Raw genomic sequence first — 19092 nt, 5'->3', positions numbered from 1 at the left:
GAAGTGATTAGCGTCCTGTGAGCCGCAATGCCTCCAACAATTTGAGTTTCCATGAAATGACATTTTCTGTTTTGGGGTAAGGAAAAATCGAATAATATTTCTCCAGCAAAATTCTCTCCAATATGAAGAACGGGAAGTAGCCCATTGTAATTTACATACATTTAGCCAATCCTGATTTGAAATGATAATGCCACTTTCTTTCTCCCATCTTTCTTTAATGTACAGAGATGAATCCCCTTGTAGGTCCATCAGTGATTTATATGATTTAGTTATTTTTTTTGACATTGATTCAGCCTTATACGCCGAGGAGAATAATTTCACCAGAGCACTCTTATTGGTATCCCCATCAGTGTCTTTTTTAATGTTTTGATAGAAATGTTGTCGGAGCTGAAGATATCTAAAGAAGTCTTTGGAGTCTAAATTAAATTTCTCTTTTATTGAATTAAAATCTAATAAATATCCTCTATCCATAATTGAAGAATAAGTTGTTATCCCTTTCCTAGTCCATATTTTAAAACGCATATCTAAAGTATTTGGTTTGAAGTCTGAGTCGTATGAAGCCCATTTCAAAACCTTCATCGAGTCTGTTAGGTTATAAACCTTAATGATCTTAGACAAAGTTTTTAAGGTTACCTTGATCCATTGATTATCTTGTTTTATTAATTTTTGATCCACAATGGTTGCTTGAATGGGGAACTCATCATACCAGAAAATCTCTATATCTTTCCATCTTGCATGGTATTCTGGATTGCACCAACAGAATATCCATCTCAGTTGTGACTCTAAACATTTTTAAGACAATTTTAAAAAACTTGTTTAATCCACTAAGACTAAGTGTGTAAAGCAGGAAATCTAACGGGTATAACAAATAAACTGATGGGTGTTTTAAGCTGACACTTTACAGACACATTCTAGAGACACAAACTTATATTAAATGCTGAAAATGGGTAAAATAGGTGCCCTTTAAGTATAAAAGTATCCATTATTACTTCATGTTTTAGTTCCACTAGGTCATTATCACTAAAAAGTGCCTTTGATGTCCCATGATTGAACAGTATTATATGGACATAATGTGCAATAAAGAAAGTCTGATGTTTTGATATAATTGTTAAACCTTTACGCACATGCAGGTAGAATTATCAGTGTTTTGAAATATGTTTTTGTAAATTTTTGCGTCATTCTTTCATTGAATGGATGTGATTTTGCCATGTCCACACACTGCAGACAACTTCAGTGAGTCTAAAATGTTGGTAAATTAGATTAAATTAAAAAGATTTTGAAATACTGTCATTGTCTTTAAAAGGTTGTTTAACAAAATCATTTTAATAACTTTTATTTTATTTTCATAATATTATATAAATCATTTTGCATGTGTCCTTGAAATTGCTGTCCACCCTGTCATGATGTGGTAAATTAAGACCCCTCTGATATACTCATTGGCATATCTCGTGCCCAATTTGCTTTTCTTCAGAGGAGGTGAAAATGCTGTGCACACAGTAACTATCTACACTTATATTTGCTTTTTTTCCTTATATTGTGTTTGAAACTGAATGTTGTCAAGATTAAAGAGCATATTGTAGGTTAGACACCCCAGTGAGACAATGTGTGTAAGAGTAAAGTAAGAATTAGATTTTCTTTAAAATATACGTTAAAGTTAATTGTTAAGCCGTTTGGAGTCGTTTTGAGTCACAGAAATTTACTTCTGCGTCTGAAAAATCGCCAGACCGGAAGTGACGTGGGATGAGGGAGTTCGCGCAAATAATACTATGAAGACAACTGATGGCGGTGCGCATTTGGATGCCAAGATAAGATATTCTGAGAGACTCACACAAACGACAGACCACAGCCATACAATTATAAGCCTGTGGACAGAACAGCAGTCAGAACAGCAGTCAGAGAAGTGCAATTTAACTCTATTGTGAGGCAGAACAGAGCAGGTTTATGGTGAGGCCAGTGTTGGCTTACAGAAGTTTGCATGATAACAAAATCTTTTCTGGCAACAGCAAAGCTAGTATTGATCATCTATAAAAATTAATATTTACCAGTAACAGAAACTAATGAGCATTTAACAGAGTTATGCCACATTGACCATATTTTTTTAATAGTAGATAAGTAAACACAAAACACAAATAACACAGAACATCTGGAATGATGCAAAAACATGTAAACAAGGTACTGAAAAATGTTTTATTACACAAAAGGTTTTCGGAGCTTTTGTATCAAAATAAAAACAACATCAAATATTAAAACAATTAAAATAAGTTTTTAAATATGTGTTTTTTTGTCCTTTTTTTCATTGGGTATACTGTAAGATGATCAGTATTGGAACCCATTTAGCCAAAAATCCATAAAAAATACAAGTACGGTTGTTACTGTATAAAATATTTACAAATATTTGATCAACAGATCTGATCTGCAATTATGGTTAAATAAACTTCAACCCTAATTCAAGTTCAAATTTTAATTCAACTCAAGTTCAAGTTTTATTTATATAGCACAAAATCATAGAAAGTGTTAATAACAGCATTTTTACTCTTTATTTATGTATAGGTATCTGTGTGAGTGTGTGTATACTGAAAGGAGAATATATCATCTGACCCATTTAAAAGTAAACCTAAAATTATTTTTCAGTAAGTTGGCCAACGTTTATATGGGTGCCACACCATCATGTCTTTAATGTGTGTTAAATTGTGAATGCTGTGTAAAAAGATGCCGACAGCTTCATCCTTGTAAACCCGCTGGAAGGATCTAGAAAGAAGAGCAAATGTAGTGCAAAGTTCTGCATTCTCGTCGAGCCTGTGAAGACCTCCAGGGCCGTCGCCTCCATGGCGGCGTCCGCGACACTACCCTCACCACCTGCGTCCTCAGTTGTGTCCACGCATAGGGCGGCAGAATATAGAGGCTGGCGTACGCGACACTACCCTCACCACCCGCGTCCTCAGTTATGTCCGCGACACCTCCTCAGTTATATCCGCGCATTGGGCGGCGTCCGAGACACCTCACTCACCACCCACGTCCTCAGTTACCCAGCAAACATGACAGTGTGGGCCCACTGTGGGTAAGTGTGGGTTTACTGTGGGACAGTGTGGGCAAGACAATCCCACAGAAAAACACATGTGGGCCCCATGTGGGGTAGCCCATGCAGGCCCTTAAAATATTTTCCCCTTTGGGACCCACATGGGTTTTTCTGTGGGCAAGCCCACAGTGGGTTTGCCCACAGAAAAACCCATGTGGGCCCCAATGGGTCAGCCCATGTGGGGCCCAATGGATTTTGCCCTTTGGGGCCCCAATGTTGGTTTTCTGTGGGCAATCCCACAGTGGGCTTGCCCACAGAAAAACACATGTGGGCCCCATATGGGTCAGCCTATTTGGGACCCTATGGATTTTACCCTTTGGGGCCCAATGTGGGTTTTCTGTGGGCAATCCCACAGTGGGCTTGCCCACAGAAAAACCCATGTGGGCCCCATATAGGTCAGCCCAAGCGGGGCCCAATGGATTTTCCCTTTGTGGCCCCAACTTGTATTTCGTGGGTAAATTTAAGTTAAATTTTATATTTAGCTTGTATATAAAAATTACAATAAATCATTTTCATTTTGGTCAAAATAGTGTGAAGGACAAAAACTGCCTTGCTGCTGAGAGAAAATCATCTAGAAATTATAGTTTTATATATAATCTTGATCACATATGATCACAGTGTGGACCCTCTGTGGGTAAGTGTGGGTTTACTGTGGGACAGTGTGGGCAGGACAATCCAACAGAAAAACACATGTGGCTCCCATGTGGGGTAGCCAATTGAGCCACCCAAAATGTTTATTGTCCACTTTTTTAGACAATTTTGACACCAAAAGTGTTTAAAAAAAGTGTCCTTAAGTGAAAAAATAAAAATAAAAATCATAACTGGAGCAATTATTTTCTTGGGGAAAGTGTGACACCCTGAATGGTTAGTCACACGTTTATATGTATGTTTTTTTCTTATAAGTATTTATAATAAAATCTGCTTCTCTTTGTTAATTTTCTTCATGATTCATCTAAAGCTGTATTTAAATATCATGAGTGGAGAGTGGGTGGGACCGGGATGGTTTGTTTACAGGGTTGCTATGGTAACGGTGAACCGCAGGAGTGTCATTACTAGAGCGCCTTGATTTTGAACAACAACGCAGCCGTCTCATCTTTTAGGTGGGTAAATCCTATCACAAAATCGATGAAATGTTAAGATAACATGTTACTCAAGTGTGTTTACAAGTTTAGTGAGGTAACGTGCAGTTAAAGAGTTAATTAGTGGTGAAGATTGTATCTGTTTGCTGACATTGTATGAAAACGGCAGTTAGCGGCCGGTTGTGTTATATGATAACTGCAAAGTTAACTAAAGGGCTCCACCACGCTGAAATCCTCTGTAAACGTTATGTTTTTGTATTCAAGTTGTTAAAAACGATAATAATATCACTTTTGATTGTATAAATACACTTGGTTTAAGACGAGGGTTACAACGACTGTAACAGATTTGTTTACGTTTGGATTACACAGAGCTGTCCCAGAGATGCAGAGCAGATGTACGATACTGTGCTGACACCCCACTAGCCTAGCAACTGCTAGAAGGGCTCTGACCAGATAAAAAGGTCATTAGGGGCATGCTGATCTGCAAAGCATTTAAAGGTAGAGTATGTAATGTTTCTATATTATAACCCTCTGTAAGTTGAAAAGGAAATCTGAAGAAAAAATTACTAGTCATGTACAGTAAGAACAGTAGAAACAGTTAAGTAAGTAACATTTATTTGTCCACAAATTTTTAAAGACTGAAACACTTTTCATTATCCTGGAATCTTTTTACAACCCCAGGGGCTTTGTAACAACTACAAATAATAATATAAGTTTTTAACTTTATTTATAATGTTGGTCAATTTGTCTAATTTTAAAGCCTGCCAAGCACATCTTTTTAACAGTTTTTAACAGTTTTTACAGTTTAACAGAGTATTAAAAATTTAGAAACAGAAACAACCCTTAAAAGAAAATCTAATCTCAGATTCAATAGATGTGAAATACGTTATGTATTAACTACTAGTATAATTGTAAGTGTACTACTTGAAAATTACACAATGACATTTTTCATTTGTACGGCAAGTGAACTCCTGAGTAGTATACTTTTATAATACTTGTTGTAAATACTTAGTTTATGTACTCTATTCTTTGCTCAGAACTTGACTATTGCACTTAACCATTACAACTGCACACACAGTAATAGATACACACACACACACACACACACACACTTCCTTGAGGTACAAAGTGAGTACACTTTCACCAAACCACTATAGTTTTATTCTGCTGTATACTGAATATACTCTATTCCTTCCTAATTGTAGTTTAAAATGAATATATTAATAGTATACTTGAGAATAAAATTTTTGTAAGAGTACATGGACCCTTTTCACAAAAAGGTTATGATGTGTTTAATGGTGATCAGCATCTTAAATCTTTAGTTCTTTGTACACTTCTAAAGCTATACTTTGTAATGTCAACTGTGCGTCAAAATACAAAAAAAAAAAAAGATTGCTTATGTCAGGTGTTTCTAATGCAGTGCCTATGGGCAGGACAGTAAATTTGATGTTGTTCTCTCCTCTTGTTGCCATTATCAGTCTCACACAATTATTATTATTATTATTTTTTTTTGCTTTTTCTGAAAGTATTGATAACACCATCACTGAGTTTTCCTTTGGTTATTGGAGCAAAATAAAATGCAAACATTTTGTTGTATTCTGCCATAAGTATGATTACTTCTGCTACTAAACAACCCAGAATTGTGAAAAGGGTCCATAGAACGTAAATAACACATTGATTTTAACATTTGTATTTCAATTGTTTTATTTCCCAGACGCTGTAACAAAAATCAGCAAAGGAACAGCTTCCCAAGTAGAAGCAACAATAAAGTCATGGTTAAGAAAGTCAAGAGACAGAGATGGTGGGCGCCAAGGAAGGGCCAAAACTCAGAAGGGACTTACTTTTAATTAATTTTTTGGAGTTAAAAAATTGCGTTTTCTTTTGTGTGTTTATTCACGTTTGATTTTGTATAAAATATAATTCTGTTTCAATATCATACAGTTGTTCATTTTTTGTTATTAAACTCTGTAAATAAATATTTACTAACATGACCCAGTTTATTGTCAAGTAAAACTGTTCTGAAAATGCATTGTATAATGGTTTTCTGTATGTACAAAGTAGAACCAGACTCAGTGGCTCAGACAGGATCATTGCGAGCCGCCCACTGTGGGCCCAATGGTGTGGGCTGACTGTGGGACCCACACTGTGGGGCACTTGTGGGGCCCCTTTGGGACAGCCCAAAAGTGTGGGCCGACTGTGGGCTATCCCACACTAATCAGAGCGGGTTATCCCACAGTCAGCCCACACTTTTGGGCTGTCTCAGTGGGCCCACACATGCCCCACACTTCATGCAACTGTGGGCCCAGATACCGGGGTGAAATGTGGGGCACGTGTGGGACCCACACTGTGGGGCAGGTGTGGGGCCCCTTTGGGACAGCCCAAAAGTGTGGGCTGACTGTGGGATAACCCACTCTGATTAGTGTGGGATAGCCCACAGTCGGCCCACACTTTTGGGCTGTCCCAAAGGGGCCCCACACCTGCCCCACAGTGTGGGTCCCACACGTGCCCCACATTTCACGCCGGTATCTGGGCCCACAGTGTGCTGCCCACATGGGCCCCTTATGGGCCCCAAAGTAGCATGTTTGCTGGGTATGTCCGCGCATAAGGCAGCAGAATAGAGAGGCTGGCATCCGCGACACTACCCTCACCACCCGTGTCCTCAGTTACGTCCGCGACACCTCACTCACCACCCGCATCCTCAGTTATACATTTTAAAATTCACTGTATGATTTATAATATAACATAATACAGAAAACCCAGCCACATTTGCAGACCCCTGGATAGTGAACTGCAAACCATCTCACAAAACTTATACAGTAGACTGTACCGTGTACAGCTCTCATTTTCATCGAGCTGCATCTCCTACTGATCCAGGAGTGTTTTTCGCCGTTCGCGTCAGCTATAAGTCTTATCGGATTCATCCCATTTCACGAACCAAAATAGCGACAGGAAACTTGTGGACTTGATCTGTTGACAGGCTGGAGTTTGTGTAGTTCCCATAAACACAATAATATAGCATGATGATGATAAATTACGGCAAAACTAACAACCATTTCTGGTATTAGCTCCTTTGCTCCACTGTATGCAGCGCGCGTCTGTCAGATAAGTCCCGCTTCTGACGTCACCGGGGTGGTTAGAAAAAAAAGCGGAAGTGGGAAAACAGACACATTTTTTTTTTATTTGTGCCCTTGCACTTCATAAAACATTTTAATATGGTATTTTATGGTATTATAGAGTACTTTCACAAATGATTTTACCTTTTTTTGAAACAGTTTTTTAACCTACAATATGCTCTTTAATATACTTACGCGGTACTTTCCGTGTTGAGTCTGGTTGTTACCCCCTTATTACCCAAGCATTACAGTTTGTTCTCTTATTCCTACACGTACGTTCATTTTACTAATACCATACGTACACTAAAGTACACCGTTATTTCACTGTACTTACGCAGTACTTTGCGGGTTGTAAAAGTAAGCATTACCAAAAAACCATATGAAGAGTTTAGTTACAAAACGAGGTATATCCATTTTAAAAAATGTTGGTTATTTGACATTATTATTTAAGACACCAAACTTGTTCCTGGAGGGCCGGTGTCCTGCAGATTTTAGCTCCAACCTTAATCAAACACACCTGAACAAGCTAATCAAGGTCTTGCTAGGTATACTTGAAACATCCAGGCAGGTGTGTTGAGGCAAGTTGGAGCTAAACCCTGCAGGGACACCGGCCCTCCAGGACAGAGATTGGTGACCCCTGATTTAAGACATCAACAGTAAAGTTTATTCACACTTTTTGTACATAAAACTGTTACCTGAGCTTAGTGAACACAATATTGTCAAATCCACGATATTTTTTATTTAGTTTTATGTCCATAAATAGTTTATAAACAAGTCAAAAACCATGCCAAAATGCAACATATTTATCTTAACATTGTCAAACATCTTAAATTGATTAAAGAAATTATATATATATATATATATATATATATATATATATATATATATACACATCATTAATATATGGAATAATCTATACAAAGATTGATTAAAAATAATAAGATTCTGAGACTCAGCTTTGGCTAGAATGTGCATTTTTTTGCAAAACACTATATATCCACCTTATGCTATATTCTAAGAAAAGCTAAAGAATCATTGTTTTTTTGATAACCAAGATTAAGTTATGTAAGTGAAGTTACATAATCGACTTGTAGCTTGTTACAGAAAGAGTGGAGGGCGGCTCCATTTGTGTAACCGTAGCTCAAACTGTGGTCACACTAGAGTTTGAGCTTGTGAAATTCTGTTGTGCGGCGTTGCGGAAAGGGGCGGGATTAAACTCGATGATTAGACATTTAAAAAGCGAGCGATTGCTTAATGTTTTAAATTTCTGTCTACAGAGATCATGTTTTGATCCTCAATCAGTCTCACGCAGTAAAGTGATGCGATTTCGCAGGTCAGAGTTCACAAAGCTGACGCATTCGCATGAATATAAATGGAAATCTATGGGAGGAAAAGCCCAGAGTGACCGCAGCTTAAGGCTTCATATTACATCAAGAATACATTGAATAAATGCACATCAGGTGTACTCAGGTGCTTATAATCCACTGATAACACTGAGAAGTAACTTCCCTGATGAGCACGGTATAGGATGATTTGCAAGTTACCACAGCACATCATGGATCCTAATTTCCTAGCTGAGCTTAGGGCCTACCTTCTTTTGGGTGAATACCCCCCAAAAATGCTGATAAACACCAGCGATATTGCATAATTAGGAGAGCATCAAACTTCACTATGGCAGGTAAGGAAATTGGCATAACTTAAAGATAAATATAAGAACTGTCTGCAGTGTGTGCTGCATGTAAAATGATTGCACTATATTTAGCTGAGATACAACTATTACAATATAAAAGAGATTTCATATATGACATGTAATTACAAATAAAACATCTCAATGGAAAACAATCTTTTCCTAATCTTTTTCTCCTAAAGAAAAGAATCTATAATTTTGGTCTGTACAATGTATATTTTGCCCAACCTCTACAATATTTAGGTTTTGTGGCCCAGGGTCTAAATCATCTAAAGATCTAAAACATGAACCAGATTATATTCCAATCAAGGTACTAAATCCATGTTTCTAACATTGGCTGTTTCTCAATATGCGTTCCTCAGCGGTCTTGCGTCCTCGTGTTCTCATGCAACGTCATCATCAGCTACCTAAGTTCAGTTCCAATACTCAAGACCGCAAGTACAGAGGACGCGTGAAACTTCCCGGATGTGATCTTGATATCGAGGATGCACCGATGCAGACTTGAGCACCGAACTCGCTCTGGAAGTCCCAGAAATCATTGCGACTGGAGGTGGGAGGCCAGCATTTTATTTAGATTTATTATTAAAGTTCAGAGATATCACTTATTTACCTCAGGAGTTTCCCTAAATGAAACGGTGAAAGTAAACATTACCATGGACATCTTAATAAAGGAATAAACACATTAAGGGTTGTTTGTTTGCTGAAATTCGTATTAAAATTTGTTTTATTTATATTCTGCAGAGTATATTTATAATGTTTTTTTATGCAAAGTATATATTTTGAAGAGGGGAAAAACAATAAATCGTTGTATGAGTGCTGTAATGTTTAAATAATTTCCATTTAAAACTCGTGAAGGTCACGTGACCATCAAGAAGAACGCAGCATCCCATTTCTCAAAGGACACATTCTCTGCCCTCGTGGTCTCCTGAGTTCGTTCTTCTGAGGACACCTGCCAAGACCGGTCTCCACAAAAACACAAGTCCGTTCTCTGCGTTCTTGGAATTGAGAAACAGCCATTGTTTAATTGCCAGGGTTTTTGTGCTTTCTTTGTCTCCCTCTTGTGTCTGTTTAGTGATGTTTTTAAACAAATTTCGGGAGGAGCATGCGCAGAAGTTTCAGTATCGAATACGTCTTTGACAATTATCCCATCATCAAATCAGTTTCTGAGCAACTCCTATATATACCAAAGCTGTCTTACCTGCAGCATCTCATGACTTTAGCATTGGCACATCCAATCGCTGTAGCCTCGTCCAAACAGCAAATTTCCATGAGGATGACACGGCTCCTCTTGCAAACTCCAAGCCGACGTCCAGCGCATCAGCACTCGGCAGAGCATATCAACAGAGTCCGCGGTCTTAACTTAGGCCCGCCACGCCGCCGCTCTTCCAGACACCGGCAACAAACCTGAGCCGCTCCCCAGTTGTGAACCACCGGACCAGATCAAGCGAGTGCCATGCCACCGCTGTACAGGCGAAGCGCCACCATCGGCCAATTCGCCATGACAGCGTGAGCTCGTCTCCGCTACGGCCTCATCCACCCCCCACGCACGGAACATTTCCACTTAGTAGCGCCCGCAATCACTGCTCTCGGCACGCCAAACTTAGCAAGCCTGTCCGGTCGTGAGTGTGACGTCACGCGAAGCGGCTTCCGGGTCCAAGCGCTCTATTCAACTGCATGGGGAGACCCATGAAATGGTAATTATAACGTTTACAAAGCGATTTATTACTTTCGAAAATCATGATCACAATATATATGTCTAAGCCTCATACATGATGCAATTGATTAATTTTATAAATTGTTAAAAATGTTTGGTATTTGTTATGCAGCAAGCCCAAAAATGGTTGTGTGCATCATGACTCGGTATAAAACTAACTTGTCGTGTAATATGTTTAAAATTAATCATAAACAAATAATTTCTCAACTTACTGCATGGGGAGACTCATGAAATGTTAATTATAATGTTTACAAAGCAATTTATTACTTTCGAAATCACTATCACAACGGGGTATATGCCGAAGCATGCTAATAGGACTCTTAATTTGCCAGTAACCTGGGTTAAGCGCTTCCGGCGAAATGAATGCCAATGCAAAAGCCAGTGCGTTTAAGGTCTATTTTCTTTAAAAATGAGCGATCTCCACTAGCTGAGTGATATCGCCATATCTTTATAATATGAGCATTTATTTTACTCCAGTATGTTTAATAGAGCTTATGCATTAGCCTGCCGTTTCTGACGAGCGTGTGCGAGTAACGTTAAACAGCTTCTGTCTCATTTTACGCTTGAGCAACCAAATAAACGCTAAAGTTTATTTAACTGAATGCATTTTAATGACATTACAACATCGATGCTGTATAAGGAACTGTACAAAATGGAAAAAAGTTCACAATAACAGGTCACTGGAAGTGTATCAGCATGGGAACAGCAGTAGCTCAGCATATACCCTATACATACGTCCACACCTTATATCTGACGGGCAGAAAGTGATTAATTTTTATAAATTGCTTATTGTTTTTGGTAATTGTTATGATTTTGTATAAAATTAACCTTATTGTGTGATTAAGAATTTAAAGTGATCATAAACGAATAAATTTCTCAACTCAAATGAGTGGCGGCTTGGACCCGGAAACAGTATTACATACGTCACTAACAGGTCACCACTTAACAAGCGGATTCTTCTCTCATGCCGCTTGCAGATTAACCAGGTTTGTTTAGGTCCTGATGCAAGTTCCAGCGTGAGGCTGCCTCCGCTGATGTCACCAACGCCGGCAGCCCCTTCTCTCTTCCCTTTTCCTTCCACTTGTGATCCTAGGGCCATCAGTAGCGCGAGCACGCCTCCACAATCGGCTCTAGTCCCTAATTTTCTGTCAGGCCCCGACGTAAGTGCCAGCGTGTGGCTGCCTCCGCTGACGTCACTTACGCCGGCAGCCCCTCTTCTCTTTTCCTCCCACCTGTGATTCTAGGGTCATCAGTAGCGTGAGCACGCCTCCGCAAACGACTCTAGTCCCTAATTTTCTGTCAGGCCCCGACGTAAGTGCCAGCGTGAGGCTGCCTCCGCTGACGTCACTAACGCCGGCAGCCCCTCTTCTCTTTCCCTCCCACCTGTGATCCTGGGCCACGTATAGACTATATTCCTTAGATTCATCGTCTAGGTACTTAACATGTATAAACTTAAGTACGTTATTAAAGTTTACATAGACAACACGCGTCTATAAAATAAATTGCTTAATTAAATAAATTTGATAAGTAATTATGAAGTAATAATAACACCAAGCTGATAAGCAACTCCAGCTCAGAAATCATCCAGAATCCCATGACTAGCTTACCCCACCTATTTTCACAGCGATTCAAGTCGCAATTGCACTCAGTATAAACCATGGAACTCAATGCTCCTCGCACTACCTTAAGTTCCTTTAATCCTATCAATTAAGTTTTCCACAGAAATTAAACCGAAATTCAGCGGAAATGCACAATCGTTGCCCCCTTTTTACCATTTCAACCCCTAAACCTTCAATACCCTGGTCATTAACCCCTTCAAGGAGTTCTATTATAAGCTGCACAGCGACCGCATTCACTGGGGACGCACACACTATTACGTACTACTTTAAGCACAGTGGCTGCTTCCACTCTAGACACACGCCTTATTATGCTCCACTGCAAGCGCAGTGACTGCTCCTACGGTAGACGTACACATCATTATTATGCACCACTGCTAGCGCAGTGACCGCTCTCACTGGAGACGCACACCTTATTTATTATGCACCACTGCAAGCGCAGTGACTGCTCCTATGGGAGATGCACATCTTATTTATCATGCACCACTGCAAGCGCAGCTACCGCTCCTACAGGAGTCTCACACCTTATTTTGTATTATTGCAAGCGCAGTGACTGCCCCTACAGGAGTCGCACACTTTATCATTTTGTACTATTGCAAGCGTAGTTACCGCTCCCACCGTAGTCACACTCCTTATCATTATGCACTACTGCAAGCGCAGTGACCGATTCTACGGGAGATGCACACCTTATTACATACTACTGCTAGTGCAGTGACCTCTCCTACAGGAGACACACACCTTTTTATCATGCACCACTGCTAGCGCAGTGACCGCTCCTACGGGGAACGCACACATTAATATTATGCACCACTGCAAGTGCAGTGACCGCTCCTACAAGAGACGCCAGAGATGTGGACTCGAGTCATGTGACTTGGACTCGAGTCAGACTCGAGTCATGAATTTGATGACTTCAGACTCGACTTGACAAAATATAAAAAGACTTGCAACTCGACTTGGACTTGAACATAAATGACTCGGACTTTCACTTGGACTTGCGCCTATTGACTTGTAAAGACTTGCTACTTTCTATAAAAAACCTAAAGATAAAAAAGTATGTTGACACAGAACAACACAGTTGACTATCTCTGCGTGTGTGTGCGTGTGTGACAGAGAGCATGCACGCATACTTTCGACCACTAGCGCTTTGTGGCGCACTTCCGTGTTTTTGCACCAGCGGGAAATTTGAAGATGCCATTTTCATTCTGACTCGGAGAGTGAAATAAACACATCCGCGATCTGCTCCTTTTGTTTTATTCAGCGGATTTACAACATCTGTCAAAGGTAAGAGACTTTACTACTCGCAATGTGTTACTGTTGTGCAAAAGCATTGTTTTACTGTTGTGCATAAGTCAATGAACTTCAGTTTTTTTTAAACCAAATTTACCCTCTCGTGATTTATTTCATATAATTATGAATGAACATCTGTAATTTATGTTTTTGCACTTGGTCGTTTGTGTCAATGCGCATATTATGTTTTATCTTTGTGTTTTGCCCATCCTCTGACAGTATTTTCTAACTATTTAATTAGTAGTAACATTAATTACATGCCATAATAACTAGATATATAATTTATTTTTAAATCTCTTAAAACTGTAAAAAAAAGTTTTTTGTTATTTTCTGGTGACAATTTTAACTAATAATGAACTATACTTCTAAACCTTTATTAATTATAGTTTAACATTTACTATTGCATTATTACAATTTAAAGTTATGCTTGTTAACATTAATGTTAATGCACTGTGAGTTAACAAGAATTAACCAATAATTTTATTTCTATTAATTAAAGCATAAAATAATGAATACTGTAATGAACTGCACTGCATTGTTTGTTCACATTAGTACATGCATAAACTTAATTAATTAATACAACCTTATTGTAAAGTGTTACATTTTTCATATTTTGGATTAATACTATTAATTTTATTTAGTATTTAAAACCTTAAAGGTATTTTTATTATTGTTGATGTTATGCCTCTTAGCAATATTTTAGTCCTCTATATGATTTTTAATAAATTTTTTTTATTGCGAGATTGTAATGTAATGCATATATATTGTTGAATTTCTGTTTTTTTGTTTTTCTGTATTTCCCCCACTATATTTCAGGATTATCTACTATTTTTAAAGTACTTAAAACCAACCATCTAATAAAAAATACAATTAACAATCACATTTTGTTTCATGAGTGTCTTTGTTCCTGTTTTGTAGGACTCTTATTTTAACAGATTTCATTTGGAAACACTTGACTGATCATTCAATTAAAGTTTTACCTTTATTATTCCATCACTCAATGAGATCATTTAATTGTGAGTTGAATTACTCCATTTGTAATTGTTTTTAAATAAACTAAAAACGAGGACTTGTTTTATTCAGTTTGTTGAATGTGAACTTCTCTACTTTACATATTAAAAGATATTTAAAACCACTATGAATGTATTTAAACTAATATTTAAATTTATATAACTGTTTCACTGTGGGTATTTCTATTTTAATTTATTTAGCACATTTATTGGCTATTCAAACATGAAAACAAGTTTTAGATACTTTGTGGCTCTAATAAATGGTTAAACATAACAATATCCCTGCAGAAAAATCCAGCTTAAACCAGCCTAGGCTGGTAAGCTGGTTTAAGCTGGTCGACCAGGCTGGTTTTAGAGGGGTTTTGGTCATTTCCAGGCTGGTTTCCAGCCATTTTCAGCCTGGTCTTAGCTGGTCAGGCTGGAAACTGACCAGCAAAATCCAGCTAAAACCAGCTTGACCAGCCTGGTTTAAGCTGGACATAGCTGGTTTTAGCTGGTCATCTCCCAGCCTGACCAGCTAAGACCAGGCTGTAAATGGCTGGAAACCAGCCTGGAAATGGCCAAAACCCCTCTAAAACCAGCCAACCAGCCTATAGGCTGGTTTAAGCTGTTTTTTTCAGTAGGGATTTTTGACAAAATGTTCTAAAATGATAGTTTTACAAGTGCCTAAGTGGGATTCGAACCCCGTTCTTTATGAAAAGAAAGAAAAATCTGATTGGCTCTGACATTACTTTCAGTAGTGGGCAGGTACTTCAATCTGATTGGCTGGTCTCTCACGCGCGTATTCAGTTTCTCTGCGTTTGCTTGAGTTTTTTCCACACTGGCGCTTCATAATTTTCCTGCTTTTGCTCTCCAGAGATCCTCCTGATAAATTGATTTTTCCAGAATGTTGATATGGTTTATATATTGCTACACTATTTAGTAACAATATACGAAAAACTATGAGGTTAAGGTAAATTCTATAATAAATACTAGTGTTTTTGAGAGTTAGGTATACTGCCTATGTTTAAGCCTAGTACTATTTACAAGTTGTTAATGAATGCTTCAGCATACTGTAGTATTAAGAATAGTGAACTAATAAAATGAAATACAGAGTGTAGTTTTACTACAGTAAAGTGTGGTGAATTGTAGTATAATATACCCAACACTGTAAAAAAAAAACTACAGCACTGGGTCATTTGTTTATATTACACTTGTGTTACCATAGCAACTATAATATGACCCCAACAGATTAATTAAAGTACTTTACTATAGTACTGTTCAAAACCCTGTCCATGCCAATAGATGTGTTCAGGGGCCCTGTGGAACAGCTTTTCCTCAAAATGAAGAGGATGACATGGAAAATGTCCTCCACAATCTCATCAATAATGTGGAAGACAGCAGAGACGTGTTCACTTTATTTTAGTTGCCATGATAAAATGGGATTGATAGTGAGATTTATTTAAAGAGTGAATAGTACAGTAGGCTATAATGCCAAATCAAGTTTTTCCTTATTTTTATCACAGTTACATTTCTGCTTGCGTTAGTTATATTTTTGTTTAAATGTTTTTTATTTGATTAGTATGGTGAACCTTTTGGATGTTTAATAAATGTTTGTAAAACAAAATGCATTCTTTACATCCAACCTCTATTCTCTGTGTCTTTAAGTGTTTGTAACTGGAAATATCTCATCATAAAACATACAGCCAAAATGTTATGGTTTATTAGATAAAAAATTGAATATGTAAGTCTATTTTAGTATTTTGGTTATTGTTAATAAATAGTGCCTCAATATAAATCATATCAAAAAGCACAAAAGGAAGAGGAAACACAAGACACAAATTCTATATATAATCTCTGAGACCGCGCAGGAAAATGTGTGCGTGAGCAGTGCATATTTGAGAGCGAGAAAATTTGCGCGTGAGCAGCGTATATTTGAGAGCTCGCAAGCAGTTTTGTCCACAGAGGAAATCGGTGCACGAGCATCACACAAGGTAGAGAGCAAAGTTCTTCATTGTTATGTGAAGAAAACAATGTTATTGTTTGTATGAAGTAGCCTACTTCATTTAGAATATGTGCTACCATTTTACATTGCTGCTAGACAGATTTGCATCTCCATCTCTTTAGCACACACGAGATTCAATTGACAAAATACCAATTTCACTCAATTTTACTTTGCAGCATACAGGAGTTGTTGGTCTACTGCTGCCTCATTGAGGTTGTTTATGTAGTTTTAGTTAATCACAAGTTGATCACCGAAGACATAACATAGCACAACTAAACTTAATGAACTAGACAGCAGTAGACCTGCAATTTCTGTGAGGCAAAATGGACTCTTTTTTTAGTGGAACTCATTTTTGTGCAATAGGCTGTGTAGACGAGACGCAGCACTGTTTAGCACATTTTCAGAAAATTACATTTGTATCTTTATATATCTAAGCAATGTTCTTTCATTAAAAACAGGTTTGTTTAATAAATACAGATCTTACAGCCATACATAATCTGTTTAAATTTTATTTTTCTGTTAAAAAGACTCGAAAAGACTCGAAAATCAAACAATAGGACTTTGGACTTGACTTGAGACTTGTTGCCTTTGACTTGGGACTTGACTCGGGACTTGCCTGTCTTGACTCGGGACTTGAATCGGGACTTGAGGGCAATGAATTGAGACTTACTTGTGACTTACCAAACAATGACTTGGTCCCACCTCTGAGAGACGCACACAAGATTACACACTGCTGCTAGGGCAGTAATTTCTCATACGGGAGACACACACCCTATTATTAAGAAAAACTGCAAGCACAGTGACTGCTCCTATGGGAGAAGCACACCTTACTATTATGTGCCACCGCAAGTGCAGTGACAGCTCCCACTAGAGACGTACACCTCATCAAGCATCACTGCTAGTCCAGCGACCGCTCCCACGGGGGAAGCCCACCTTATTATTATGCACCATTACAAGTGTAGTGACCGCTCCCACTGGAGACGTACACCTTATTATGCACCACTGCAAGTGCAGTGACCGCTCCTACGGGAGACACACACTTGATTACACACTACTGCTAGTGCAGTGACCACTCCTACAGGAGACGCATATCTTATTATGCACCACCGCTAATGCAGTGACCGCTCCTACGGGAGACATACACCTTATAATTATGCATCACTGCAAGTGCAGTGACCGCTCCTATGGGAGACGTACACCTCATAATTATGCAGCACTGCAAGCGCAGTGAGTGCTCCTACGGGAGATGTACACCTTATTACACACTGCCTCTAGGGCAGTGACCACTCATACCTCATACAGGAGACACACACCTTACTATTATGCACCGCTGTTAGTACAGTGACCGCTCCTACGGGAGACGTACACCTCATAACTATGCACCACTGCAAGTGCAGTGACTGCTCCTACGGGAGACGTACACCTTATTATGCACCACTGCAAGCGCAGTGACTGCTCCTACGGGAGACGTACACCTTATTATGCACCACTGCAAGCGCAGTGACTGCTCCTACGGGAGACGTACACCTTATAATTATGCACCAATGCAAACGCAGTAACCGCTCCTATGGGAGACGTACACCTCATAATTATGCACCACTGCAAGTGCAGTGACTGCTCCTACGGGAGACGCACACCTTATTACACACTGCCGCTAGGGCACTGACCACTCATACCCCACACAGGAGACACACACCCTATTATTATGCACCACTGTTAGTACAGTGTCCGCTCCTACGGGAGACGTACACCTCATAACTATGCACCACTGCAAGTGCAGTGACTGCTCCTATGGGAGACGTACACCTTATTATGCACCACTGCAAGCGCAGTGACTGCTCCTACGGGAGACGTACAACTTATAGTTATGCACCACTGCAAGCGCAGTGACCGCTCCTATGGGAGACGTACACCTCAAAATTATGCACCACTGCAAGTGCAGTGACTGCTCCTACGGGAGACGCACACCTTTTTTGACCCTACTTCAGTACAGTTTATTTTATCACCAGCCAATGTTGTTAGTTTCATTATCTTTGCTTTTTGCATTTCGTCTTTACATTTAATCAAAACTCTACCATTACTTAGACATGTTGCCCCTTTGGGTACCCTGATCCTATTTCTTTTTCTATTGCTTTTGATAGTTTAATAGGATGCACATATTGTTCTGACTGCTTGACAAAAGTGACTAAGATTTTAATTTCTCTTTCCTCATTAACTGTCACTACCCTTCGTCCCGTCTCCGCCTGAACACGCCTGCTCATATTCAGACTCATCACCCATGTTGTTTCCTTTTTTTCTTTTATTATATTGTACTTCATGGAATTCAGTTTCCTGATTGTCATCATCCGATTCATCATCCATTGCGTCTACCCAGGACTTAAAGTTGTCCTTTCTGTTCTCTATTTTACCACGAGTATCCTCCGATTCGTAGCAGCGGCGTCCTCAGCGTCCTACCATCCAGAGAAAACCTTCAGACCTCGTTTTCCACTCTTGCCACGCACGTGCTCTTCCGGCTGTCTCCCTTGG

General features: G+C 39.0%; 1 protein-coding gene and 1 long non-coding RNA gene across 4 annotated transcripts in view; one reads left to right on the top strand and one right to left on the bottom strand.

Moving 5' to 3' along the window:
• Window positions 1–19092, bottom strand: part of LOC137490091 (uncharacterized) — a 392659-nt gene that overhangs the window by 85345 nt on the left and 288222 nt on the right. The gene's annotated exons all lie outside the window — the stretch shown is intronic.
• Window positions 4122–6745, top strand: LOC101883706 (uncharacterized). 3 transcript variants are annotated; one of them, XR_012402318.1, is made up of 4 exons: window positions 4122–4176; window positions 4525–4653; window positions 5870–6205; window positions 6396–6745. It is a non-coding gene; the product is annotated as an uncharacterized lncRNA (long non-coding RNA). The 3 variants fall into 3 exon arrangements; XR_012402317.1 differs by having other exon boundaries at window positions 5870–6212; window positions 6644–6745; XR_012402316.1 differs by having other exon boundaries at window positions 5870–6227; window positions 6644–6745.

Source organism: Danio rerio, chromosome 4 (genome assembly GCF_049306965.1).
Source record: "Danio rerio strain Tuebingen ecotype United States chromosome 4, GRCz12tu, whole genome shotgun sequence".
In the NCBI taxonomy this organism is placed as follows: domain Eukaryota; kingdom Metazoa; phylum Chordata; class Actinopteri; order Cypriniformes; family Danionidae; genus Danio; species Danio rerio.
Note: the sequence above shows the minus strand (reverse complement) of the source record. Positions and strands in the feature narration are given on the sequence as shown.